This window comes from Phyllostomus hastatus, unplaced genomic scaffold, assembly GCF_019186645.2.
Source record: "Phyllostomus hastatus isolate PE091 unplaced genomic scaffold, TTU_PhHast_1.1 phas_contig_58, whole genome shotgun sequence".
In the NCBI taxonomy this organism is placed as follows: Eukaryota; Metazoa; Chordata; class Mammalia; order Chiroptera; family Phyllostomidae; genus Phyllostomus; species Phyllostomus hastatus.
The window spans coordinates 41220371-41248088 of record NW_025333916.1 but is presented as its reverse complement, the minus strand read 5'-3'; positions in this window follow the sequence as shown (position 1 = coordinate 41248088).

Here is a 27718-nt window from a genome sequence, read left to right as displayed (position 1 = left end):
TGGCCTCGTTAACAAATGGAGTTAAAAATTCAGTTAATTTGAAGCACTGAATTCATACTTAAATTCAGAAGAAAAGATCTCAAAAATTCTTATTGACTTTTTAAATAATATATTAAGTGAGACCTACTTATTTCGTGTTCATAGTGTTCACTATCTCATTAGTAACAGAATTATGCAAATTGAAAGAAGTGCAAACAGTGTCATTGAAGTACTCCATTGCTTCAGGGAACTTGTTGAATGTATTAAGAGAGAAATGACAAAATTTTATCACCGTAAGTGTCAAGGCTGTTCTTAAAAGAGACATTACTTATGAATAAGTAATTCTGAGTTAAAGTGGATAATTCTGTCCATTGTTGAAATGGATTTCATCCCTTGAAGAATCTAATTACATTGATATTACTAATTGCTCTTCCTATATGGGGACCAATGACATCATCATGCATAGCATTGAGGAAGAAGGGATTAAAAAATTGATACTAATGTTATCCGTTTGTCAATGGATAACATTATTAAAGTTGTTGATCGAGAGATTCAATGTATTTCAATAAAACGAAAAAAGTTAGTTATGTCATGAAAGTTGCCATTATGTGTTTCAAGAAATCAAACTAGAAAAGTATTTCTTGGAGTTGTTAACTTTATATCAGTGCATGTTCACTATACCAGCTCATAATGTTAATGCTGAGTTTATTTTTCTTTTTTAAAAAAATATTTTATTTATTTATTTTTAGAGAGATGGGAAGGGAAGGACAGAGAGGGAGAGAAACATCAGGGTGTGGTTGCCTGTCACGCACCCCCTCCGGGGGGCCTGACCTGGCTCACAACCCAGGCATGTGCCCTGACTGGGAATCACACTGATGACCCTTTGGTTTGCAGCCGGTACTCAGTCCACTGAGTCACACCAGCCTGGGCAAGTTTATTTTTCATTAATAAATGTTCAATGGGCAAAAGAATGGTTTAAGTTGGATATGGCCATGGTACAATGTAATTGGAATATAGAGTATAACTAAAATAATATTTACAAACAAATTAAGAAAATTAACAAAAGAAGAAAATGCCAAAAAGAATATTAATAGGGAATATAAAAGAGTATATAATATTTAAAAGGGTACGTAATTTAGGTAATTATATGGTACTGTGGAGAGATGGGTTTTAGTATATTACAGTAGACTTACACTACTTTGTGTGTGAAAAGCTGGGAAAGCTCTTGCACTAAAAATGTCTGAGACTTGGAGATTGAGAAAAATTTCTACTTTGGTTCCTTATGTAATCTAGGATAGAATGGATAGGGGTCACATATCCTGTTGGGGTGCCTGTTGAGGTATATTGGAGTGTCATGAAACATTGTGAACAACTTTGAAATGGGTAAAAAATTTCGTTCTTTGGAATAGTAAATTCTTTTTATGTTATCACTACCTTTCATAATTTTGAGCTATGTTACATCTTTGTAAGTTGTATAAAGCCAATAATAATGCAAATAATTCTTGTCCATATGTATAAATTAGTTATGTTTATAGAATGCAGTGGGTAGGCTCATTCTGCATCTCTCTATACATTCATTTCAGCATTTCTAGTTCCTTTATATGTTTTATTCTTTGGATTCTCCTTTGAGCCAGGTCAAATACAACTCTGTTGCCAGACAAGTGTGGCTCACAGGCAGCATAAGCCAAGGCATGCCTTTCATTGTTGCACAGGCAACAAAAATTTAATATTCCTGAAATTCCATTTCTTTGCATTTTCTTCCTTTCCACTAATTTTGGATATTGTTTCTATTATTAGTTTGTTTACAGATGAAAACTTATCCCCCATTGATGGCAGCAATAATTAGAAGTTTGGTTTTATAGTCTGAACATTTGGTGATCTTTTCATATACATTAATAGATTATATAGATCTACTTTTGATGGTGTGAGAGATGACAGAGAATCTCGATTGTGAGACATTTTGATACATACATGGTGTCTGGATGAGGGAAGGGCCACAGGACCACCCTGAGTTGTTGCAGGAGAGGCTGCATTCCCCAGGTAAACAAGCTAGTGGAGGGTGTGAAAACAGATTTCCCTACCCATGGGCAGAGATGCTGCAAGAAGAGGCCTTGCACAGAGTCTGTGTAAGGCTGATGAGGGTGATTGATGGAGGGGAAAATCTCTTCTACTCCCTTCTGGAACATGGTTGCAGGGGGAGGTACTGACCTCCCAGTCTAGCCTAAGAACTAGGAAAAGGATGGGATTGGCTGGGGAACTGGATCCTTCTGGAGTGCATGGAATTTTAGCCAGGAGATTTAAATGAATGGAAAGGAGAAATATGCATTTTCTTCTCCCACTTGCTAATCTGGTCTGGGTGGCTGCACTGAGGTTGAGTCGTGTGTGCTGGGTCACATCCTAGGGACACATGCTGTGGAGGTAGTCTGCAGGGTACTGTGGTGTCTTCTGCTGCTGAACAGATGGTCTTGTCCACACATCCTTCTTTTCCTCTGGATACACATGTGGATGTGCAGGCCAGGACTCTTACTGGCCCCTGAGACTGGGGCAAGCTCAGGTGCTGGGCCCCATGGATGGAGCACTTGCATGGTTCACTGCAGTAGTTGGTAGCAACCCCAGGCCAGCTCCCAGTGCAAGAAGCTGTGGAGTAGCAATGGTGATGTGGGCCATGTGTATAAACTACAGGGAGATGCCTGAAGCCAGAGAGCCACCCACTTAGTAGCCTCAAGCTCCAGAAATACAGATAATAATGGAGAGGGACTTCTGGACTTGGTTTTGGGTTTCAGTCTTTTAGGGAACAAATGTTTTTTTTTTTCTGTTTTGTGGGAGAGAGGAGCTTGGATATGGGGAGTCTCCTATTCACTGCAAATCATGAAACACTTTAACAAAGACCCTTTCCCTTCCCTACCAACCTTTGTCTCTATAATATGCCTGTGTTTGATGGTGGGCAGCTGAACCCCACTTTTGTTCAGCAACAATTTGCCTATTTTGAGCTCAATTCAATTAAGATTTTGTAGTCACTGAGAAGAAATATAACTTATTGAGATGTCGTGGAAAACAAGTATGCATCCTTGTTTTATACTTGTTTGATAATTGAAAGAAAAGTATCAAAATTCATCCCCAGGGAAACGATCTCTATTCTTTAGCACTAGGTAGAAGTCTGTCTCCAGAACCCACTGGCAGTCCTTCTACTACATCTCACATCACCACCTTTTGGGCAACACTCATTTCCAGGGTTCATCCTTCATTCATTCCCATGGGTGGGCAGAGCAGGGTATCTGAGACACATACCAGGCTTTGATTCCCTTTCTATGGACCCTCCCTGCTATGAACTTCCTTTCATTTATTGAGGGACTTGTATTCATCAGTCATGTCCTCTGTGATACTGGACATAGGAACTCATGGAAAGAGAGATTATGGGTAACCCTGAAAGATCTCAGGGATAAACAAATCACAACCAACCTTTCAATGCTCTGCTCTCCCCCCCACCCCACTTGTCTCTGACTCTGTTGTCAAAAACACAAAAAAAGAACACAGGACTCAGGCCCAACTCTGTGTTCTCTTCCAGAAGAAGACACAGACACTCAATATTTATGATTTTCTATATGGGATTAATGTACCTCTGTGTTCCTCATCCATTGTTCATTTATAAGGGCACAATAATAGTTTCTTCTTTGGAAAATTCAAATAATTTATTTCTCTACAGGACCCTCAAGTAATGTCTCAGTAAGTATTCCTCTGTTTAAGAAGGACATAGCATTGCAATCCTTCATGGCAGAGTTAGGATGCTCTCCTCTGAGCAGTGGCTCTCAGGGGTTCTGTACTGCTCTGCACATCAGCCTAAACTCAAAGGCTTGGCTACCCCACTTGGGGTGGGAAGGGGACCAGCATTCAAGGATTGGAACACTTCGTTCTCCTTCAGGCATCCAGAACACTCTCATAATCAAATCCAGGGTCGCTGAACCACTGTGTTTGAAATTATCCTTGGATCCATCCTGCACAAAGATTTGTTTGTCCCCTGGGATGGTGATGGTCTAATGTTCCTTGAGAGCTCATGTGTCTGCATTTGTCCATGTAAGTGACCTAGAGATGTGGAAGAGGAGCAAGGGAAACTAGAGTTCAGCTGCTCTGGAGGCTGGACCAAGAATTCCTTCTCCTGATCATTTTCACTTATTTTCCAAAGTATTGGTGAAGATAGAGCCCTCGTTAGAAGGCAGAAAAGCATACTGAGGAACCACACAAGAAACTAAAATGTAATTTCAAAAGTAGAAATACTTCTTCATTGTTTGGAGCTCTAATACCTCAGGTAAGTGGGCCCTGAGAAACTGAGCTCTGTGCATGAATCCCAGATGAGCATTGCAGGGTTTTGGCACAGTGGCAAAATGTTCCTGAGGGTAGGGGAGGGTCAGAAAGGAGCAGGTGGGCACAAACCCTCTCCCTGAGCCCAGCAGACGCCCCATACCCATACTCACTTTTCCCTGTACACGGCTGTTTTCCAGCCCCTTTGTTTCATCAGATGCTTTTACTCAGTGTGGCTTCTGTTTATTCCTATAGAAACCAGTGTGTGTTGAATTAATGGGTCTGTTGTTGCTGTTGGAAATCAGTGCTCTGGGTAGAGCAAGCCACAGAATTGTCCCCTGAGAGAAGTGAAAAATTATTTTACTTGTCCACTGCCTCCTGATTGTCATTGGTTGTAGGCTGCTTCAAATCTCTTGGGTCCCCTGCACTTCTGGCCTGCCCCACAGGGAGGCTGAGCTGGCTCCTGTGCTGCGGAGCAGCACCCAACACTCACGTGGGAACGGTTACTGAGAGTTCTGCTGAGATACGGGCTGGTCACCACTGCATTGGCTATGGTTATCTAGCACATTTCTCTTCAATCTGCCTCTGAATCCAGATTCGTGAGAACAGAATTTATGAGTCAGTGCAGTGGCTTACCCTTCTAGGACTTTTTATTTTTTTTTTACTATGATTTTTTCTCTTGAATAAAGGTTTTCATTTTTATTCATTTTTCTTGTATTCTCTCTTGCTTCAACATTTTATTTTTACTGCAAAAGTACACTTTAAGAAGTACATTGTCTTGGTGCTTGGGCCATTCGTGTGATGGTGCTTGGGCCATTTGTGTGTTATTCATTCAATAATACTGTTAAAACTACTTTAAAAATACACACTAACATAAATGGGCTGTTTTCTTTTCTTTTCTCTTTTCATTTTCCTTCCTTCCTTCCTTCCTTCCTTCCTTCCTTCCTTCCTTCCTTCCTTCCTTCCTCCCTCCCTTCCTTCCATCCTCCCTTCCTTCCTTCCTTCCTTCCTTCCTTTTTTTCCATTTTTATTGAGTTTATTGGGGTGACATTGGTTAACAAGATCATACAGGTTTCAAGTGTAAACCCAAACATCACCCACAAACTGCATCGTGTTCCCAGCACCCGAAGTAAAACTTCTTTAAGTCCCCATTTATTTGCACTTTGCTTCCTTCCACCTCCCCCACCCCCTTGCCTTCTGGCTAGCACCATGCTATTGTCTGTGTCTGTGTTATACACACACACACACACACACACACACATACACACATATATATATGTATGTGTATATATATATATATATATATATATAAATTGTTTTTTGCTTAAGATTCTTCTTAGTTTTCCATACAATAGTAACCAATTTTCAAAAGTAACTTATGGTAACATCTTGATTGTGTCTTCAAATTTGTATTTCATGGTTGCACTTTCTCCTGGACCAACTGCCACTGGGTGGGCAAGGAAATCATGTATTACTTGGAAAGCTGTGCCAAGGAGCTCCACCATAATCACATAACCTCTGTTCCCAATTGCTGGTCTTCCTAGCTACCCTAGCTACACTGGCCAGGAACCTTGTTGATCAAAGTCCTCATGTCCATTATTCGGTTCTTAAGTTTGCGGTATCTCAAGTTCCATCAGTTTAGCTTCTTAGAAAGGTCATTGTGCATGGAGACCTTGTTTTGAGTAAAAAAGAATGGATTTAGGATACATTGTTTCTAAAAAAACAGCTTCCCAAGGAAACATGGGGTTCTTTTTGTATTGCTTTCACTAAAATTTTGCTTTCAAAACAATCACTTTTTTCTCAGCCTTAGAATTATGGCAAATTATTATATTTAAAAGGCCAATACTTCCTCTTTAATTCAAACACTACTATCTCAGGAAAAAAGGCTTTGTATCATAATTAGTTAGCCTCTAGGTGCTTCCCTACTATGTGTGTATTATAACAACATGAGTTACTATGTACTGCCGCGTAGGCCATAGCTTAAGGACTACCCATTAGCAAAAAATATTTTTCAAGGATCTGTCTACCCATATTAATCGCTTTTTCTCAACCCTGAAGGCCCAGAGAGACTTATCCGTCCTGCTCATTTTCAAGGTCTGGAGGTAATGTGCACATCCATTCCTATTAAGAAGACTTAAGAGGAATTAGGGCTGAAAATTTGTCTGGAGTTGCTTAGTAACCTATAGCGTTAAATACGGTTTTGAAGAGCACTTTTTCCCACTGTTTTCCTGCAGAATTTTCCTAGCATGTTGTCATGAGTGTGTGTTCATGATAGTCTTTCCTATAGGTCATCTGGGCAACTGCTCTGCTAGCTGATTGGTGAGCAGCCCTGCACCAAGGAATAGGAGAGTCACACAAGGTAACTATGCTGTTCAATGCTTTTATTGAATGCAGGTTCACTAAAAGTAGATCATCAATATACATTAATGTCTTAGTCACACTCTAACAATCCAAGAGGCATAACACACACACACACACACACACACACACACACACACACACAGAGCAATTGATGGGGGATAATGAATCCTAGGGTGTCAGTCTGCAGGTCCAGGAGGCAGCACAGTGGGCAAGCGAGTTGTCAGCATCTTGCAAAGAAAGATCTCTGGGCCCAGATGGGCAGCAGGGCAGGCGAAGTCCTCAGTCCAGCAGGGCAGAGCCTCTGGCAGCTGATGCCAAGGGAGATCAGTGTGGCCTGGAGCAGCACTCTGGTGTGTGGAGCTCAGCTGTCTCAGCAGTGGTCTGGAACCTGGCCTCAGTTATTCCTTGAGAGTGGTGGATTCCACCCTTCTGGGTCTTTTCAATAAATGTCTTGGCACCCCTGATGGCAAGTGTGGAATTTTCCCAGGAGCCTACCTATGGGCGATCCCCAGAGTAGCTCTGCAGACACAGCTAACCCTTACCATGTGTGCAGATATCTTAAGTGTGTCTCCTTGCCAGACCTGTCTGCTCTGACTATGTGGGCAGATTTGTCTCCTTGCCAGACGTGTCTGTTTTGACTTAGGTAATTTTACTCTTGAACCAAAATGTCTGGCTGACTGACAGCCATTTTAGTTGACATAAGTGACTCCTGTTTCTTTTAAGTACTTACGCTATCTTAATGAGACCAATGCTATTTTATTGGTCCTGTTCTCCACAGATGCCTGAGACCCAGCTGACCTCTCTATATTAGCCCAGAAATTCCTCAATGACTATTCATGTGTGCACGCATATAAGCTGGTGAGCCTAATACAAGCAAAATAATCATGCAACATTCTTGCTCACTTATCCTTTCACAAGCGTGTGCTGAGGTACCTGGGGGAGTTTTATATTCCAGAAAGTACTGTTAAGATTTCTCAAGTTCCCTTCTCCCCTCTAGAGACATGCCCTGCAGTTCCCAATATTTCAAGCAGACATGCATTTGTCAAAAGAGAGTTGCTCAGATATCATCTCCACTGTTCCTCGGAAGCAAATAGTGGATAAGCCCGACTGAATAATGAGACATCCTTTTCTCCCTGGAGTCATTAGCAGAATACACTGTTCTTTTTCTCCAGCTCCATGGCTTCTATAGAACAGAACATTTGATGTAAAGTTTCTTCAGCTGTGCACTCTCATATTCAAGCCTGAGGCTGTAGCATTTTTGACTGCCACAATCCAGCTGCTTTTCAGTCTGCTCTCACTAATAACTCTATTATAATATTCCCATCTATTAAACTGAGAGTTTCCTTTCCCCACAGACACTATCAAATTATCCTCCATCTTTAAGTGCATTCTCGTGCCTTAGTTCTTTTCTCAGAGAGGGCAGACTGTTGATAAGGAGAATTGCAAGTGAAGTTGTTTGCCAACATTATGCACACTGTAGCTGAACAAGAGTGTCTTGTCTGCCTTGGCTCACCTTAAAGCCACCGGGTGCACAGCTGGAGTCGTACTCCCTCTACCAGGCAGGTAGGTGAGTGTGGAGGATGCTTGTGGATTGCAGTGCTTGCATTATTTTTATTTGTTTTGGATGCCGAATTTATTCTTGAGAATTAATGAGGCAAGTAAAGTTCTGACCACAGTTTTTGCAACACACCATGTTCTGAGATGAATTAAACCTCTTTCACTGGATGAAAATATCAGAAACATAAAATTGTGTTTTAGCGACACATTAGGTGACATTAAGTGTATGATGAGAGGGATGTAATGTGTTCAAGGTGAGTCAACATGAGGGATGGGTCTTTGAGACTTATTCTTGTTAATACAGCTACTTAGAGCATTTTTATAATTGGAATGGAGGTGTTCTGCTCAAAACACGGTGACCACTGTGAAGGCCACTTAAGCTCATATTAGACTGAAGATAAAAATGAGATTCCTGAGAACTCTAAGGCTGCTATCCTGTCTGCCCTGTCAGAGTAGAGAGTTTTCTGGGGGAGGAAGTGACTTGATATTTTCTCATACTGGAAACATATGACAAGTATTTTTGTTCTTGGAAGCAAAATAGGCAAATCTAGGAAACATCCAAGGCAAAATGTCTGTGGCAGATGACAGAGTCCCCAGCATGTCAGTATACACTCAACATCTTAGTATCAAAATTAGCCTCTATTATGTGTCATAAACAACATTGATATATTATTGGTTGGCCAAAAATTCTGCCTTTTTTCTGTAAAGTAGAAGACACATTTTTCATTTTCACCAATAACTTTATTGATATGGATATTTTGAGTATGTCAGCTACCTTCTGCTGTTATCTTCTAGTGGGTGGAGGCCAGGGATGCTGTTAAACATCTCCCAATGCATTAGACAGCCCCACAGCAAAGAATTATTTGGCCAAAGTGTCAATAGTACCAAGAAACTTTGGAAACCACTTTTGACACATTTGATCAGTCACAGCCCCTCCTCCATATACTACACAAATCTTTTTTTTTTTTTTTGCTTTTCAGTTCTGTTTTTACCTCTCTTAAAATAAGAGAGCATAATATGCCAAAAATGTTGTGTGTTTTCTTCTATCTTCAATGTTAAAATGGCTGTACAAAAATTCACCAATTTAGGTAAGTTTGTAACGCGTGCTGATAATGATAGCTGTGACAAAAAAATCTAACAAAATTGTTTCAAGAGAAGTTAAAGACAACTAAGCACTACTAGAGCCACTGTATAGAAACATACTAGGTGAACTTTTTGGCCAATCCAATATATCATTTAACTCAGACCCCAGATAAAAGTTTCTCTTTTAAGTATATGACTGTGGTATTTTATGACCCTATAAAAGGAGTTACAGGTAAGAAAGAAAGTTTTAAAGGTTGTAGAATAAAAGCACAGTGAAAGTCAGGTCACACAGAGGTGTTGTTTTCTCCCAATTAAGCCAGAAAAAAATCAGCATGATACTGTCTTTTCAGATTTTCTAGTTGAATTTCAGTTGCTTAATGAGTAAAAAATGATAAAGCAACTGATGAAAATTACCAGAGGAAAACTGTTGAAAGTATATAATCAGGTTGAAGGAAATTATATCCCATGGTGAATGCAGGATGGAATTATGGGAAATAGATTCACACAAAAATGAAGTTGCTCCAGAATTTTGAGGAATATCACAATCAACTTGTTCAGGGCAAAATGCATGTGGAAGATAAAAATACGTGAGTAAATAAGTTTTTGAATGATCATTTCTTGAATATATAATGAAATAATTCTAAGTGATAAGAAAAGCTTAATTAGAATTATTTTTCTGTTTTAGAGTTTGATAAAATAATGTACCTTATGATTAGTGGTATTCTCAATTTTCTGAAATAAACATTTTATTTAATGTACCTGTCTGTCTACTTTAGCATAGAATTAACTTGTTCTAAATTTTTTGGCAGACTTAATTGCCAAAAGGAAAATAATGGGAAGAAAAAAAAGAAAAACACTGATGTAGATGAAAATGATTGCAGAAGTAATGCACTGTACTGACTGTATTTCACTTCATATAAGTGGCTCTTAGTCCCAGCCTGTTGTCTCAATATACAAAGCAATTTTACATTCAGAATTTTACTTTTGGTCTGTTATGACTTGTAACAAGTAGTAAATTAAAAATTATTTTCAGGGGTGTATTTCATAAAAGGCAAGCAGACTATAAATATTACAATGGGCAAATCAAAAAGACAAGCAAGCCAACATTTGGTATATAAAAACTAATCATAGTAATGTTGATTCATCAGGACAAATGCATATTTGAATCCTTTATAAAGAATTTTGAATATATTTTGGAAATATTTTCTTCGAAAATAATTTTTATTATACTAAAAAGAGGTAAATCTCATGTATTCTGAAACCTCCTTCAGGACTCTTTCCCCAATGATGACAAACAAATTAGTTTTTAATTACTTTAACATTTGTTAATTAAAAAGATTAGAACCTTCTCTGTTTTAGAAAGATACTCAATTTAGTTTGTTGGGCAAAATCATACTCAGAAGAGAGCACCAGCAGTAGGAATAATTACTGTAGTTGTGAAAGAAAGATTTAATAAGATGTTAAATTTGGCAGCCTGAAAAAAGCATAAGTTGAACAGACAAGCCAAGGATGAAATTAATAACAAAGCCAGGGAATTTCAACGCAAACTGCCAAGGTCTGCACCAATTATGGTCTCATCATCACTTTTCAGAACAAGAAGTGTCTACACGAGAGAATAAATGGTCCAGCCCAAAATTCTCTCAAACAGCAAAATTAACTACCACAGCTTTAATATACTAGCACAGAAATAGTGTTTCTGCTCACTCTCGTAGCAACTGAATTGCAACTTGAGCTTCTGTTTCCACTTTATTGTATGCTGCTCCAAGAAAATACAATAAAATAATTATTTTGGATATTTTTTATAAGACAACAGGATAGGTTGGCTTTGTTTATAAGCAGACAGTCTTTGTGTAGATAGACCATTCTTCCTCCTTAAATTTTAATAATATAAATCTACAGAAACATGCATTCACACTGTACTTTCCAAAGCTAGATTGAACAGAGCAAAAAAAGAAAGAATAGTTTGCCACTTTCTTAAGCAGCCAGTGGAGGGTCTAGCCTCCTTTACTGATAGGCACACTTACTGAGGACTAATCTGAGGCTAATTTTACATGAAGGGATTCTCCAGTTGTCTATTCACTAACTCATTCACTTGCTCATAACTCAGCAAGATGTTCTGAATTTATATTTAAACACCATGCCATGCTCCTTGCAGAAGGTTTCAGGAAGGATAATGAGAGAAATTTGAATAAATCACCTTCCCTCAAGGAATTTCTAGTTAAGTTGAGTGTGATATACCTGTCAAAAGTTAATCACAATGCAATATTGTGTTATATCCATTTGTGCCTTCATTTTTATTCTTTCATTTATTCATCCATTCAGTTGCTTATTTAGCAAACAATTAATGAACACTCTTGTGTTTCAAGCACTGTAGTGAATGCAAAGCTTAATAAATTACAGTCCATTATTCAAAGAAGAAACATTCTAGAGATAAAATCTTCAAATGAATTTAATTAAGGAGATAAAAGAAGGTAGATTGCTTGCATTATTGTTCCCAAAGAGTCATTCATCTTTCCCAAAAAAGAATTACTGAGTCTTGAATATTGTCATAGCTCATGCTTGGCTTTCTACTGATGCTGGGTTGGTCCAATGGCACGTGACTGGAAGTGATGAGCACTGAATCCAAGAGGCAATTGTGAAAGTCACTGTGTATTTCTACCAGCTTTTAGTTCTTTTTCTCTTTCCAGAAAAAATAAAGGTGGGTTTCAATAGGGGCTTTCCCTTTAGTCTGAGTCCTAGAATAAACAAGAAAACACATGGAAAAGAGTTAGCAACCAATCTTCAGCTGCTTACATGAAGGAGTCAAGAAATGAAATTGTTGTAAGCCTTTGAAATATTTTGTTCGGTTGTTAACAGTATAAGACTGACTGATTCCATACTGTTCAACTTTACCTAACAAATGCTGAAAATTATTTATTGAAAATGTTCTCAGTAGTCTGGATTTTGAAAATTTTCTATCCAGTCACAAATAGAAAATGGCTCTTATTTAAAAGCATGAGAAAATCCAAGGAACTACTGATAAGAAGGATATGTTTGGAGAAAAAGACGGATTTTGGCGAAATCTAAGTGAAAGAAAATATTAAATGAGAAATCACCCTGAACAGAGAAATAGGAGCCATGCTTTGTTTGCCATTGTAAAAATGTTAGCATGTTCACTCTCAGGCACATAGGCAATTAAAGAAGGATTTTAAACAGGGGCAGATAATTTTGTATTTTTGAAAATATTTTAGGGCATCACTACTCAAAACCTTTTAGGGACACACACACACACACACACACACACAGAGTGAGACAGAGAGAGCGAAGAGAAGATAATGGCTGTGACCAAAGGTTGTGGTTTACTGAGGAAATTTTGTTTAAAGCCATTTTAAAATGAGTGGCTTAGTTTGTTTGGACTGCTATCAATAAAACAAATTCATATGTCCTATTTTTGCATTTCTGTAAGCTGAAAGCCCAAGATCAAGGTGCCAGTGTGGTCAAGTTTCAGTAAACGCCACTTCCTGCTTCACACACTGCAGACCTCTCACTGTGTCCTTACATGGCAGAAAGGGCAATGGGACCCCATGGGGTCTTTTTTTAGGAAGTGTACTAATCCTACTCATAAGAACTCCACTCTCATGACCCAATCACCCCCTAAAGTCTCCAAGAGGCCAGTTTTGTGAAATAAAGCTAAAAGGGTCATTATATTATTGGGTCATCAAAGACTCATTTATGCCAAACAAGGACATCTGAGTTTCCTTCACAGACAGTATGGATGACGTAGGAATAATTAAAAGTGTGGAATGGCATGAATCTGTTTGAATTTTAGAAAAAGTTATCCATGGAGCATGGATTGGAAGTGGACAAAGGAAAAAGTTGTTACTAGGGACACTACTTACGGTGTTAGTTAGAGTAGCAGTCCAGGTGAGGACCACAGCAAAGCAGTGGCAATGAAGACAGAGACAACTGCACCTGAGAGATGTTTAAGAGGGTGAATTGACAGAATTTGCAATTATTTGGTGGGAAAGGGGTTGAAATTAAAGCTGACTTCTGGATTTCATATCCATGTCTCTGTGGATGACTTCATTCAACACACCTCAGAGTCCAGTTGTCTCAGATGTCTCAGTTGCTCTTTTGGAAAAGGGTGATGTGACGTGAGAGCAGGCTTCGCCAGAAGTCAGTACTCTGTTCCGCGTGACCCTTCTCCCACTCTGTGGGCCTGCAAGGCTCCTGCAGGAAGGCACCTGTCTAAACTGAGAATTCCTAGGTTCAAATATTTTCTTTGTCAGTTTTGGGACCTTGTCTTTTGCATTTTCAGTGTGTTAATCTGATAAACACAGATAAGTAGACTGATCTTGAAATGTTATGTGGGAATTTAGAGACTTAATGTATGTGAGAATATTTAAAGCTAACTTCCCTCTTCCTCAGAAATATGTCGTTATTACTTACCTTAATTTTTCAGAATATTTGGTATTTTATTTTACCCTGGAATCTGTAAGTTGGGTATTTGCAGGTAGGAGATGGGCCCAGAAACATAAGTAAGAAACATCTGGGGGAAAATACCCTCTCACTGCTGCTTAGGTGATGCTCTTTAATAGATGGGATGACTTACATTAAAAGTACCTGAATGGTGTGCACCATGGAAAAGAATTTGTGGAGTTGTCTTGGCAAGTTTTCAAGCTTTGCATACAAAGGGAAATTTTCAGATCTTGTTGCAAATAAAAAATAGGGAAACATTCAAATATTTAAATAAATTCCTCAAACTGAAACACTTTAGTGGAGTCCCAATCCTGAAAATAAAAGTAAATCTGATACATATACAAGTAATTATAGTCAACAGAGGTATTTATTTGCCCTCAGGAAATATTAAATATAAAAATATTGAGTTATTTGTATGTGTATAAAATTAGTCATGTTATATCCATGACTTTTGAATTAAATATATCAAGCATAGAGGCCTAGTAATTTAGAAAATTTACACTCTGTGCTTCACAAAAAATCTGTACACATGTTGCTCTTTTTAGGTCTTTTCTTTCTAGTAAATCATAACAGTCTCTTTTATGACCACAGCCCATTTATCTGTGCAGGAAGCATTCGTAAAACTCATCTGCATAGCACGGATGCTCATCTGATAACTGCTTTGTGCACCGAATGTTTTCACTTTAATAAATAGAGAGAACAGTTTTTCCCCCTGGGTAAAATCTATTCCATAGATTAATACACACCCTTTCATCATTTAAATGAGCTGCAGTTAGAGATCTATGTTTATGATGCTGCTTTGGCACAGTGATAGGTGGATAATACATATTTGATTCCTTCAAAAGCAACATAGTTGTATTATTCACACCATTGCTTTTAATGAGCTGGCTGCAAGCCATCATCATCACTCCTGACATTTACGTTCCCTTCCTGTTGTACCAGAACCTTGTGATGACATAATTGTTGCTTATATAATAAGTGCCGATGTGAACTACATTAGCCATGAAAAACCTAATTTATAACTAAAATAGCCAGTTTGAGTATTATCTGGAAAAAAATTAGACCTCACAATTTCAAAATCAATGCCACTTCAGGGCAGATAAAATATATGTTTAATATGTTGCAGCTTGGTGAAGATTACAAGGTTGAGTGAAATGCCTCAAAAACAGGCATGAGGGCTGGGCAGCTGAGCAATATAGGACTTGTAATTTATCTCTTTAATATAGCAGCCATTTATCAGGACTGTCACAGATATGTGGATTGGGCTTTATTATTGTTTGCACGCTGCTCAGCACAAATGAATAATTCAATTCAAGGCAGAGAAAACAGAAGAAATATTAACAGTTATTTAACCTGACCACTTTTACAGTATATATCAAAGAACTGCCTTGTCATCAGGCTTTCCAGAGAAAACACAGAACAGTCAGTGAGATTTAAATTTCAGATAAATAACAAGTGTTTTTTAGCATACATGTGTCCCAAATGGGGCAATCTTCATGGTCATTGTATTGTTGGTCCTCTGCTGCGCCCCACACAAGTTGGGTTAAGACAGGGTAAGGAAGACGTAATGGTGTAAGACCTCGGGTTCCTTTTAATCCTGTGGTGTCATTTACATGAAAACTCATTCCTAAGGATTCTACGTGAACATCAGATCAGGAACCCAGAAACAACTGAGAATAAACTATACAGTGTAATCACATCATATTTAAATCAATTTTGCTTACTTAGATTTGAGTAATGTTTATTTTTAATAGGTAAGGCCAAATTTAACAATTGATTTCTTAAAAGCTTTCTAGAAAATAAGCATGCCATACTAAGTTAAAGAAGGACATGATGTACTACACTTGAAAGCTGTTCTGGAAAGAGTTCGAATGAGTTGTGAGTTCAGAATATACTTCCCATGGCACCAATTAAGGGAGGGATGTGTGATGTCAAACAGCTGGCAAAGTTGGCCCATTCAGTCACTAGTCAGTGAAAGAGTTTATTGGCCTAATTATTTGCCAACCTAAGTATTTGGCCAAATGACTGATACATTTTGTCAGAAGAGCTCATCTGGTGATTCTACTGATTCTAATCCTTGAACTGCATTCCAGGACTCAGTGTGTTGTAGCTTAGAACACGTTTGCTGAACACTTTATGTAAAGAAACGAATGATGAGGAAGTTCCCCCTGGATGTGTTTGGGCATGTTCCTTCATCCTGTTGGTAGCACCGGCAGAAACTGGAAGTAAGCTACAGAACAGAGTTATAAAAAGGACCCAAATTTCTATAATGTTTCATGGGATGCTGTTTTGAAGTGCTGCTTATTGTATGATGTTAAATATCATAAACCTGTGATATAACACCTTTATGATACTTAATATTGTTATCACTAATAAGTAGACTCATTAAATTTTGCTTATGGAAACACATTGTATTCATGGCACTTACAGCAAAAGAATCGTTGTTTTCAGCCAGTATGATTTATAGGGCTTTTTTCAAACTGAGGTCTGACCCAGCCTATCATGACTGATACATCCATAGAGGGGCTGCAGAGTGTAGATGAAAATATTTTGTGTCCAAGTCACTACTGTGGGTTCCTCACACTTGTCTAATGAGCATTTGTAGGTCGGCAGTTAATTAAGACAAAAACAAAAAAATAATAAAAATAAATTCCTGAATGATCCATAAACTTAAAGATTTTCTATTTTCAGGAACTTATTTCTGGCAACTCAGCTGTTATCTAATGTATTGGGTCATCAATTTCACTGCAAATAATGATCTGTCTTATTGCTCTGTCTAGGTGCGGAACAGCCGTATTAGGAAATCTGTACTACTGTCGCCTTCACACTGAGAAACAGAGGTGATTAAGTTGATCTTAACCAGTGCAGGCAAGAGGTTTGGGAACTGTCTGTAGGACCAAGTGCAATGGACACTGGATTGCCTCCTTGGTAAATTGGACTCATTTTCTGAAATGGCCCTTTTTCCTTATAAAAAGTCTCATTTATTTTTTTTGAAACATTTTTATCACTTCTGCTCTTCCACAATTGCCTAATTTCCCATGTTATGAATCCTTAACTATGGAGAGTAGGTCTTATTTGTAGTTGATAAATGTTCTTGTTCTTTTAAAGATTTCTGGACCAAAACCCACAACAGCAAAAGGTATTAAACATATTCCTGTTTGTATTTAATTTAATATTTACAAATACTATTTATCATCATTGCATCATCAATTAGTATGTTGAAACACATTTGTCAAAAATGGGACCCATTTATTAAAATGCATACATTTTTAGCATTATACACAGAGAAACAAAACTAGTTTGCAATAAGTCAATTATTTAACATAGCAACCTATTTTTGTGCCAGGTCTTATTCTAGGTCATGGCATTTTACAAAGAATGTATCTGGTATCATGATGACATACTAACCATGTGAGTTTAAGAAATGTAATTATGCTGGAGTATAAGGAAAGATTTCCATTGAAGATACTGCCAGCAGAGAATGTGTTTCAGTATGGTGTTCTCAGGAGGGCTACGAGACTGAATAAGAGCATTAATTTTATGGGTGGATGCAGGGGAGGGGTGCAGGAAGAGAATGGGCAAAATGTTAAAAATAGTCTTCTTTTTTTCCAAAATCCCATTTTAGACCAGACTTCTTTTTGTTTAAAGATTGTATTTATTTATTTTTAGAGAGAAGGGAAGGGAGGGAGAAAGAGAGGGAGAGAAATATCCATGTGTGGTTGCCTCTCACATGCCCCTTATTACTGGGGACCTGGCCTGCAACCCAGGCATGTGTCCTGACTGGGAATTGAACCAGTGACCTTTTCATTCTCAGGCTGGCACTCAAACCACTGAGCCACACCAGCCAGGGCATATCTTAGACCAGACTTCTTTTTTGAGACAAATAATGAAAGCAGGTTGTTTGGCTTTTAAAAAATCTTTTCTTTAGTTGCAGGTTTGAGGTGATGATGGTCGTGTTGGTGGTGTGTTTTGTGTGTATGGACCTCAAGGGCTTGTATCACCTCCATTGCTTTGTATTGGTATTTGAGACACAGCTCCTTGAAAACAGGCCAGAGCAGTCCGGGGACCAAGTGTCTGCAAATCAGGGAAGTCGTCACCAAGTGTCAGGTTGAAGTTGTTAGGGATAAAATCCTAGCAATTTTTTGCCTGCATTATTTTTTAATTAAATTTACTGGAGTGCCATTGGTTAATACAATTATATAGGTTTCGAGTTAATACAATTCTATGATATGGCATCTGTACTTTGCATTGTGCCCCAACCAAAAGTCAAATCTACTTCCATCACCATATATTTGATGCTCTTAACTCCTTTACCCTTTAATCCAGAAGGAACCCAAGGGCAAGAGAAGTAAAGACAAAAATATATAAATGGGACTATATCAAACTAAAAAAGCTTCTGCACAGCAAAAGAAACCACCAACAAACAAAAAGGCAACTAACAGAATGGGAGAAGATATTTGCAAACAACAGCTCTGACAAGGGGTTCATATCAAAAATATATAAAGAAATCCTTCAGCTCAACACCAAACAACCAACACAATTAAAAAAATGGTCAGAGGACCCGAACAGACCCTTCTCTCAAGAAGACAGAAAGTGGCCAACAAGTATATGAAAAGATATTGAAGTTTGCTGGCTATTAGGGAAAAGCAAATCTTTTGTCTTTCAAATGACACTTTACAGGATGGGTTTAGAAAGTAGTTTGCCACATAAATTAAGTCAGACAGAAAAAGACAATTACTGTATGATCTGACTTATAAGTGGAATATGAAAAAGGACAAAATAAGTGAATAAACAAAACAAAACAAAACAAAACAAAACAAAAACAGACCCATAAAGATACGGAGAACAAGCTGATGATTACCAAAGGGAAGGGTAGGATAGGACTACAAAGACAAAAACAGACTACAGGTTGCAGTTTTCTTACACAATAAACTTTATAGCTTATCTCCCAAAGGGAATGGGTAACAGCATTTTTAGAAAAGGGGAACAAAAGAAGAGTGGGGTGAACAAAAATATCTGATATTTGATATATTGAATAGATACCAAAAATAACAAAAACATGTTTTTTGTGTGTGATTAGAATGGGAACAGAGCTTTTGATCACTTCAGGGGTCTGAGGTGGGGACTTGCTCATATGCTAGGGGCCTGGCATGGCTGCCTCAGGTAGGTTGTAGCTTGAAGACTCCTACCCAAAATATCAAGGTTAAAGTAGACAGAAACCTTAGAAGAGTTTGGTTTAGTTTCAAATCATCTCAGTCCCAGAGATTAAATTGAGATTACTTCAAATTTTTCATGCCTTCAACTATCTGATACAAGCATACATAAAAGTTTTTTAGAAAAATAAAAACATCATCCTTGGCTAAAAATTAGTACTAGTAACAGCTCTGTAAATAGTGTTTGCACAAAGTAAAAAGTAGGCACACAAAGTGATGAAAGTCTATGAACAAAATCCAGCAGAAACAACAGATAGCAGGGAAAGGTCCACAGGGGCTGCAGACTGTGGTTACGAGACAAAAGTTCAGAATAAGTATGTTTTCTTTGTTCAAGGAGTTAAGACAAGATTGAGAATTTAAGAATAGAACTGGTAACTAAAACAAATAAATAGATAGATAAATACATAAGTAAGTAAGTAAATACATTCTTTCTTAAAATAGGCCATTGCAGGGGGTGAGCAATTTTACCAGAAAATAGCTGAGGGTGATTTGTTACCCATAAGTCTAGAGGCAGTCAGGTTTCTACATTAGCTGTCTCTCTAATACATTTCCCATAGTTTTATTTCTATCTATTCTCTCCAGTATTCTCATGCTTCATTGTGTCTCCAAGTCTTTAGTGACAACTTGATCACATACTGGCCTCAGCCAAATCCCCAAATTTGTTTTGTTTTCTGTGTATGTTGTTGTTATTTTGCCATTTAGAAAGTTTTGATCTTTTCTATGAAAGTCCAAACAGAAAACGTACATTGAATCATTCACTCATGTAACCACTTATGTGTCATGTCCCGTATTGCAATGAGCCTTTGTGCACAGTACTAGCCACACACAGATAATTAGGGAATGCCACACCCTACCAATGATGCCAGCCAGGCTCACAGTTCGAGTGCCAAAGAACCAGAGGGCATCAAAAGCCCCTTCAGAAATTTTCTTCTGACTATGGTATTATTTATGCCAATGATCAAATTGCTTTTTTAGCCAATCCTTTTTGTGTGTATGATTCTTCTTACTCTAAAAAGATGCCTAGATGTCAAAGAGAATTCCCAACATAAAACTTTGTAAGTATTGTATACGGCCAAGTTAAATCAGTTATGGATCTTATGTTAGGGTATACTCTTCTTTAATTAAATGATTAAGGTGTTGTAATAAGGTAATTCTGAACTTATTGTGAGGGGAAATTTAGCTTTGTAATTGTTGGGACATAGTAAGTACCATAGCATTTCTTGAAAAATTCACTGAAATCCATGCCTCCTATACTATTACCTTCACCATGATCTGAGTCAGAAATACTCATCACATTATTATTCCTTGCAGTTATTTTACTGTGTTCAGGGCTATAGCATTTGGATGTCAAGATCTTTACAGACTTATGAATTCATACTTAGGTCATCTTAATTTTAAATTTGCAACTCTATTGTTCAAGGTAAATAATTGAATGAAAAATAAGGGGTAAGGGAAAATCAAATCCTTCCTTAAGTTATACAGTCCCACCCATGATAAAGGGTGTGCACAAGAGAACAATTAAGCCTTTTCTTTATCACTAAAATATACATAAAATTTACTGGGAATGTATATTAGTGAAAGAGTGAGAATGAAATGATGCCATTAAAAGAATTTCACATATATTTTTTTAAAGAAGAAGACTGTCTGGTCTCACATTGTTTACATGCAATTATGTGGTGATCCTTTTAACAAGAGGAATGCTGGCTGTTGGGGAGGCCTTTTTTTAAAAAACACAAAATTGATTTTGAACATTTCTCTGTTTCTGCTACTCTCCAGTAATGACAGCAAAGCCTCAAAGTAGCTGAAGGACCATTGAGACTTCAGTGCTCCTCTGGTGCATGTGTTTTCTCATAGATAAAAACAAGTGTCAGTCTGTGTGTGCACAGCGCAGAACACCAGGTGGCTGTGGCCACAGGACGATGCTGGGAGGTAGAAGCATGAACAACAAGAGGATTCCATGTACCCCTCATAGATCTGTCAGCTCCCATTTATAGTGGAATGAAAAATACATTTTTGTCCTGGGGCAATTGATTTAATACATCCTCACTGAGTCCAAATTGTTGTCAAGAAGAGAGTTTTGTTTCCCTTTTTATTATTTGATGAGGTGAAGTCTATTAAGAGGTATTGTAAAGTTCCGAAAGCACCTTTCATTTATCTGAAAGTTATCAGTGACTTGGGAGTCTTCAGCTCTGCCTTTCTATGAGCTCTGCTGTAATTGACCTGTTGGTAGGAAAAAAAAATACAGGCTTTGTTAGAATTAAGGTTTCTCTTAATATATCCACACTCTTGATGTCTGCTTGAGCAGTTTCTTAGATTAAAAGGACACTAAATTAAGTTAAAGCAATTAATTTTCTGTGCCTTTCTTGGCTAGACAGAGTACAATGAAATACTTAGAGAACCTCTGAATGCTTCTGGTGATGATGGTGTATCTACAGCCCACCATTAGGTCTTCTTTGTGAATGATTTGATTTTCCTGTTTCTTCAATCTGTGTTCCCCAACCAGACTTTTGACATGCCTTATCAAGTTTCATGCTTTTTCATGGTGCCCCAAATGCAGTAGACACTTAATAGGTAAACCATAATGAATTATTTTATAACAGCCCAACGGAGGTTTTAAAAAGACTGGAAAGTAGTATGTAACAGCAAGATACAAGTTCCAGTGACTGCTGTTCAGTGGTGCTTCTCAAACTTCCGGTGAGTGCAAGACAAGTTTTTTGTTTTGTCCTAATCCATTGTGCATGAGAAAATAAATTCTTAAAATCATATAAAATACAAACTGATATTTTCTCATTAGACTCCACAGACAAAGAAATCTAATCTTAAAATTACTGTAAATGTTTCCAAACACTCTCAATTTCTATACTTGAAATTTGCAAACAGGTAACAATTTGTGGACCATCTATGGTCTGTAGACCACACCTGGAGACCCACTGGATTACATCACACGTGACTAGCTTTTATTTGTTATCAATAAAGTTTATCACAATTTCATTGTTTTATATGTGTAATTTATTCAACTATAAATGTATAATATTAAGGGAAACATTCCTTAAAAATGTAATAATATTATATATGTTCAGTGGTAGTCAGAACTTGTGTTATATTTTGAGTTCTGGAGAGAAAATATTTTCTTGTTGAACAGGGCAGACAGCTGGGACTCTACCCTGTTCCAGGAAGACAAATGCTGACTGTGAAACTTCCTAGGGATGAGCCTTCCTAGCACCATGGGACTTGGTTATCCAACCAAATGGTTGGTCATCATTGTACCTTTTGTATTGATTTACGACAAAACGGAGGTGTGTGGAAGAGAAGGGGTCCCACATTAATTTGACAAGCTCAGGGTAGTTCTGCCAGGCAGCCTTACGGACTTAGAGAAATTAAAACTTGTTAACTAAAAGCAGTTCCTGGCTGGTAGTCTGTCCTATGCCACTATTTTTCCCGAACAAATGTCAATCGTTACCTTAACTGAGTCTGACTATTGCCTTTTTGCAGCTATGATAATACGCTTTTGGAATGTCAAGGTAACTTCCCTTTTCCAAACCTCCCTAATCCATCACAGTACCCCTTTATGTCTCTTCCTTTGATGTAATGTATAAAATAAGATGCTAAACTGCCATTCTTTAGAGCATTTCTCAGTCCGTAGAGATTTTGCTTCCTGGCAATTGTCATCAGTTTGACTTAAATAAACTCACCAAAAATTCTCAAAAAAAAAAGAAAGAATGGAAAAAAATTTTGTTCTTCTTCCCTTTTTGTTTGGCTTGATCTACATAAATAGTCGTATGGAATCAAAACATTGTGACCATGAAGTGGTTTCTTGCTGCCTTTATAGCAGAGAATTCAAGTGCCAGATAAATGTAAATGCTGAGGTCTGACTGACTTTTTAAATACAAACAACAAAATGTTCTTTTACCTGTGTTTCTATTGTGCAGGCACAGAGCAGTGTGAGGAGCTCACAAATGACAATGAATGCCGAGTGGTGGAAGTGAGAGAAGATTTGGATGCATTGTGCTTCAAGATGAAAAAGGCAATAGTAAACTAAGGAAATGCACAAAAACATAGGCTCTTCAATATATCTAGATATTAATGCAATCTTTACTCTTTAAATGTGCACATGGTCAATAACCAGAAAATGAATAATGTCTGGGATTTTGCTGCCTGTGTTTTCTTCTACAATTTTCATAGTTTTGAGTCTAACGTTTAAGTCTTTGATTTATTTTTAATTTATTCTTGTGTGTGGTATAAGAAGCTGGTCCAGTTTCATTTTTCTGCAGGTATCTGACCAATTTTCCCAACACTATTTGTTGAATAAACTATCTTAACAGATTGTATGTGCTTACTTCCTCTGTCAAATATTAACTGACTATAAAGGCATGGGTGTATTTCTGGGTTCTCTGTTCTGTTTCATTGATCTGTGTGTCTGTTTTTATGCCAGTACCATGCTGTTTTGATTACTATGGCCTTACAGTTTAGTTTGATTGTTAAGCAGCATGATTCCTTCAACTTTGTTCTTTCTCAGGATTGCTGTTGCTAAGAGGGGCCTTTTGTGGCTCCATATAAATTTTTGAAATATTTGTTCTAGTTTTGTGAAACATGTCACTGGAATCTTGATAGGAATTGCATTGAATCTGCAGATTGCCTTGGGTCATATGGAAATTTTAATGATATTAAGTCTTCCTATCCATGTATGTGGTATGTGCTTCCACTTATTTGTATCTTCTTCAATTTCTTTCTTCAGTGTCTTATAATTTTAAGAGTATAGGTCTTATATGCCCTTGGTTAGGTTAATTCCTAGGTATTTTATTCTTTTCATAACAATTGTGAGTAGATTATTTTCTTAATTTTCTTTTCTGTTAGCTTGTTATTGGCATATAAAAATGAAATTGCTTTCTGAATATTAATTTTGTATCCTCCTACTTTGCTGAATTCTTTTATTAGTTCTAGTAGTTTCTTAGTGGAATCCTTAGGGTTTTCTATGTACAGCACCATGTCATCTGCAAAGAATGACAGTTTTACTTTTCCTTCCAATTTGGATGCCTTTTTTTTCTTTTTGTCTGATTGCTGTGGCTAAGACTTCAAATACTATGTTGAATAAGAGAGGTAAAAATGGACATACCTGTGTTGTTCTTGATCTTAAAGGGAACACTTGTAGTTTTTGCCTGTTGAGTATGATGCTGGCAGTGGGTTTGTCGTATCTGTTTATAATGTTTAGGAAAGTTTCTTCTAATCCCATTTTGCTGAGAGTGTTTATCATAAATGGGTGCTGAATTTTATAAATGCTTTTTTTGCATCTATGGATATGATCATGAGGTTTTTAATCCTTCATTTCATTTAAGTGGTGTATCATACTTATTGATTTGCTAAAGTTGATTTTTGAATATTACTTGTAACAATATTTTATCAGATATATCTCCCCAAGCAAGGGAAACAAAAGAAAAAATAAACAATTGGGACTACATCAAACTAATACATTTTTGCACAGCAAAGGAAATTATAAACAAAATAAAAAGACAATCCACAGAATGGGAGAATATATTCACTAATAGATCTGATAAGGGGTTAACATCCAATATTTATAAAGAACTTACAAAACTGAACACCAAAACAACAAACAATCCTATTAAAAATGGGCAAAGGACCTGAATAGACAGCTCTCCAAAGGGGGCATACAGATGGCCAATAGACATATGGAAAGATGCTCATCTTCAATAATCATCAGAAAAAAATGTGAATTAAATCCTCAATGGGATATAATCTCACATGAGGCAGAATGGCTATCACCAATAAATCAAGAAACAACAAGTGCTGGTGAAGATGTACAGAAAGGGGAGCCTTTTTGCACTGCTGGTGGGGATGCAGATTGCTACAGCCACTGAGGAAAGCAGTATGGAGATATCTCAAAAAATTAAAAATGGATCTGCCTTTTAACTCAGCAATTCTACTTTTGGGAATATATCTGAAGGAACCCAAAACATTAATTCAAAAGAACATAAGCACCCCTATGATCATTGTAGCATTATTTGCACTCACCAAGATATAGAAGCAGCCTGAGTGTCCATCAATACATGAGTGCATAAAACAACTATGGTACATTTACACAAGGGAATACTACTCTGCCATAAAAAAAGAAGAATATTTTACCCTTTGCAACAATATGGATAAACCTAGAGAACATTATGCTAATGAAATAAACTAGTCAGAAAAAGACAAATACTGTATGATTTCACTTACATGTGGAATCTAATGAACAAATTGAACTAATAAGGAAAATGGGGACAGACTCATAGATGGAGAGAAGGATGACAGCTATTGTCGGGGTAAGTGGGTGGAGAGACTGAGCAAAAAAGAAAAACTCATGGGCATGGACAACAGTGTGGTGCAGTGTGGTGATTGCTGGGGGGAGGGGCGTATAAGGGGACTAAAGACTAGAAAAAATACAATAAAGTTTAAATATAAAATAAAAAAAATAGCTTTGGCTGGTGTGGCTCAGTGGACTATGAATCAAAAGGTTGCTGGTTCAATTCCCAGATCAGGGCCCATGCTTGGGTTGCAGGCCAGGTCCCCAGTAGTGGGTGTGTGAGAGGCAATCACACATTGATGTTTCTCTCCCTCTGTCTTCCTTCTTTGCTTCCCTTCTGTCTAAAAATAAATAAATTATTTTAAAAAATTAAAAAATAAAAGCAAAAAATAAATTTATAACTTAAAAAAAAGAAAATGAGTGAGGAAAACACCTTTAATTCAATTTAATGTGGAATTATAGGCAAGTTTTTTGGATTTCCATTAATAGTGTCTGCAATAAAGTAAATAATTCACTTCCCCCCACTTTTTTTGGTCCTGTATGTATTTCATAAATGCAAAGTAGATTAGAGAATTGAAGGTATCTCTTTATAGTGATACATATATAAATCTTTATATATTATCTGGGACTTGTTACTGCTCTGAACTTGGACAGGGGGTAGAAATGCCAGGTGCCTCTAGCTCTAGACCTGGCTAAACTGAGAGAAATCTAAACAAGAAGACAGAAGCCACTAGAGGTCATGAAACAGTTAAAAGGGACAGATGAATGCTGTGAAGGAAGAGGCATTGTATCTTTATGTTGTATCTTACCAAAGTGGAAGACTTGGGCAGTGGTGTAGTAGCCCTCTTTTAGAAGGTGTTGGTCTGTGGACCAGTCACTCGAACGTGGAGGCCACAGGTAGGTAGGCACCAATCCGGAATGCACAGACGTGTGTTGGGGGTTGGAATTAAGGACAAGCATGAAGACTGATACAAAAGAATGGCTCACCTAGGGAGAAGGGTATCCCTAATGGAAATCAATGTCAGTCCTCTGTGGGTGAAACCAGTGCATGGAACATCCAGACCTGTGGCTGTCTACCCTCACTTTGCATAATAATCAGGCTCTCTGGTGTGGGCAAAAAAGCCTTAGGAATCTGCTCCTTTGCTCAAATATTGACATGCCTGGGTGTTTGCTGAGGAACACAGGAGGGGGCTGAGTGCTGTGTAGAAGGAGGGTACAGCAGTCACCTCATGTCTGAGCTCTCCACTCCACTGACTGTGGATTCAGACTCATCTTGATTAGATAGATTCATGTGCTTTCATTTTAAAATCACATTGTATTTGATTACTAGGAATTTCTATCATGGCATTGTCTTAGAAATTGTACCATTCTCAGATTAATATTTTATTAGTACTTTCATCGCATGTGAACAGTGATCTTCATGTGGTAAACAGAAAGATAAATATATGAAGGTAGATCCTCTGATTACTTTCATCTTATTAAGTGGTTAGGGAGGCATAGTTCTTCAGTCGTGTAAACTGTTATATCTCATCATGGTAGCAGTTAACGAGAAACATTGACTTCTCTGACTACTGTTTACATTCATTTTTACATTCATACTTAAAAGAGAATTTAGGAATAAGAACCATACAGTCGCAGATAGTGAAATCATGATACTCAAGTGGCTTCACTGATTTTGATTCCCTCGGGAAATTTAAATAGGGTTAAAATATTTGAGGACTCTGTTGTTATTTTATCAAATATCTAGACCAAGGGTCACAAACTCCACCCATGGGACAAATCTGGCTAGTGACTGATTTTTGTTAGTAAAGTTTCACGGGATTACCGCCATGCTTGTTTGTCTAAGTGTTCTCTGAGGGTGCATTCACACTACAATGACAGAGCTGAGTTGAGTAATTGCGACAGAAACTGTGTGAACTGCAAAGACTAAAATATCAACTAAATCGTCCTCTGCAGAAAAGAGTGCCATCCCCCAATCTAGTTGATGAACCAAACTTTAGCAAAAGCTGTAGAAGTTTCAAGTAGTATGAATAAAACATTCAGGTTTTTAACTGAATACACACAAATGATACAATTTTATCTTTAGCTGAGCTAAAAGATAGAAATGAAAAAGTATGTGAGTCATTGATTAAATTCATCTACACTGTCAGTAGTATTTCTACACTGTAGAGGTTTAATTTAAAAAACTAACCTGTATTGGAAAATCACAATATGCCAGCCACTGCTTTATGTTCTTTATCTGTAATTTCTTATGTAAACCTCATCACAATGCTACTGGGAACTAATATTATCCCTTACTTTACAGATACATGCCCAAGATGTTAAAGAACTTGTTCACACAGACAGTGTGGGTAGAGCTGAATCTGAACTCAGGAAATCTTGCTCTAGAATTTGCATTCTTAACTATCACACTCTTTCTATTTAGCAACAACAATGACAATTTTCTTAGTGGAATTTTAATGTTTAAGTCCATTAT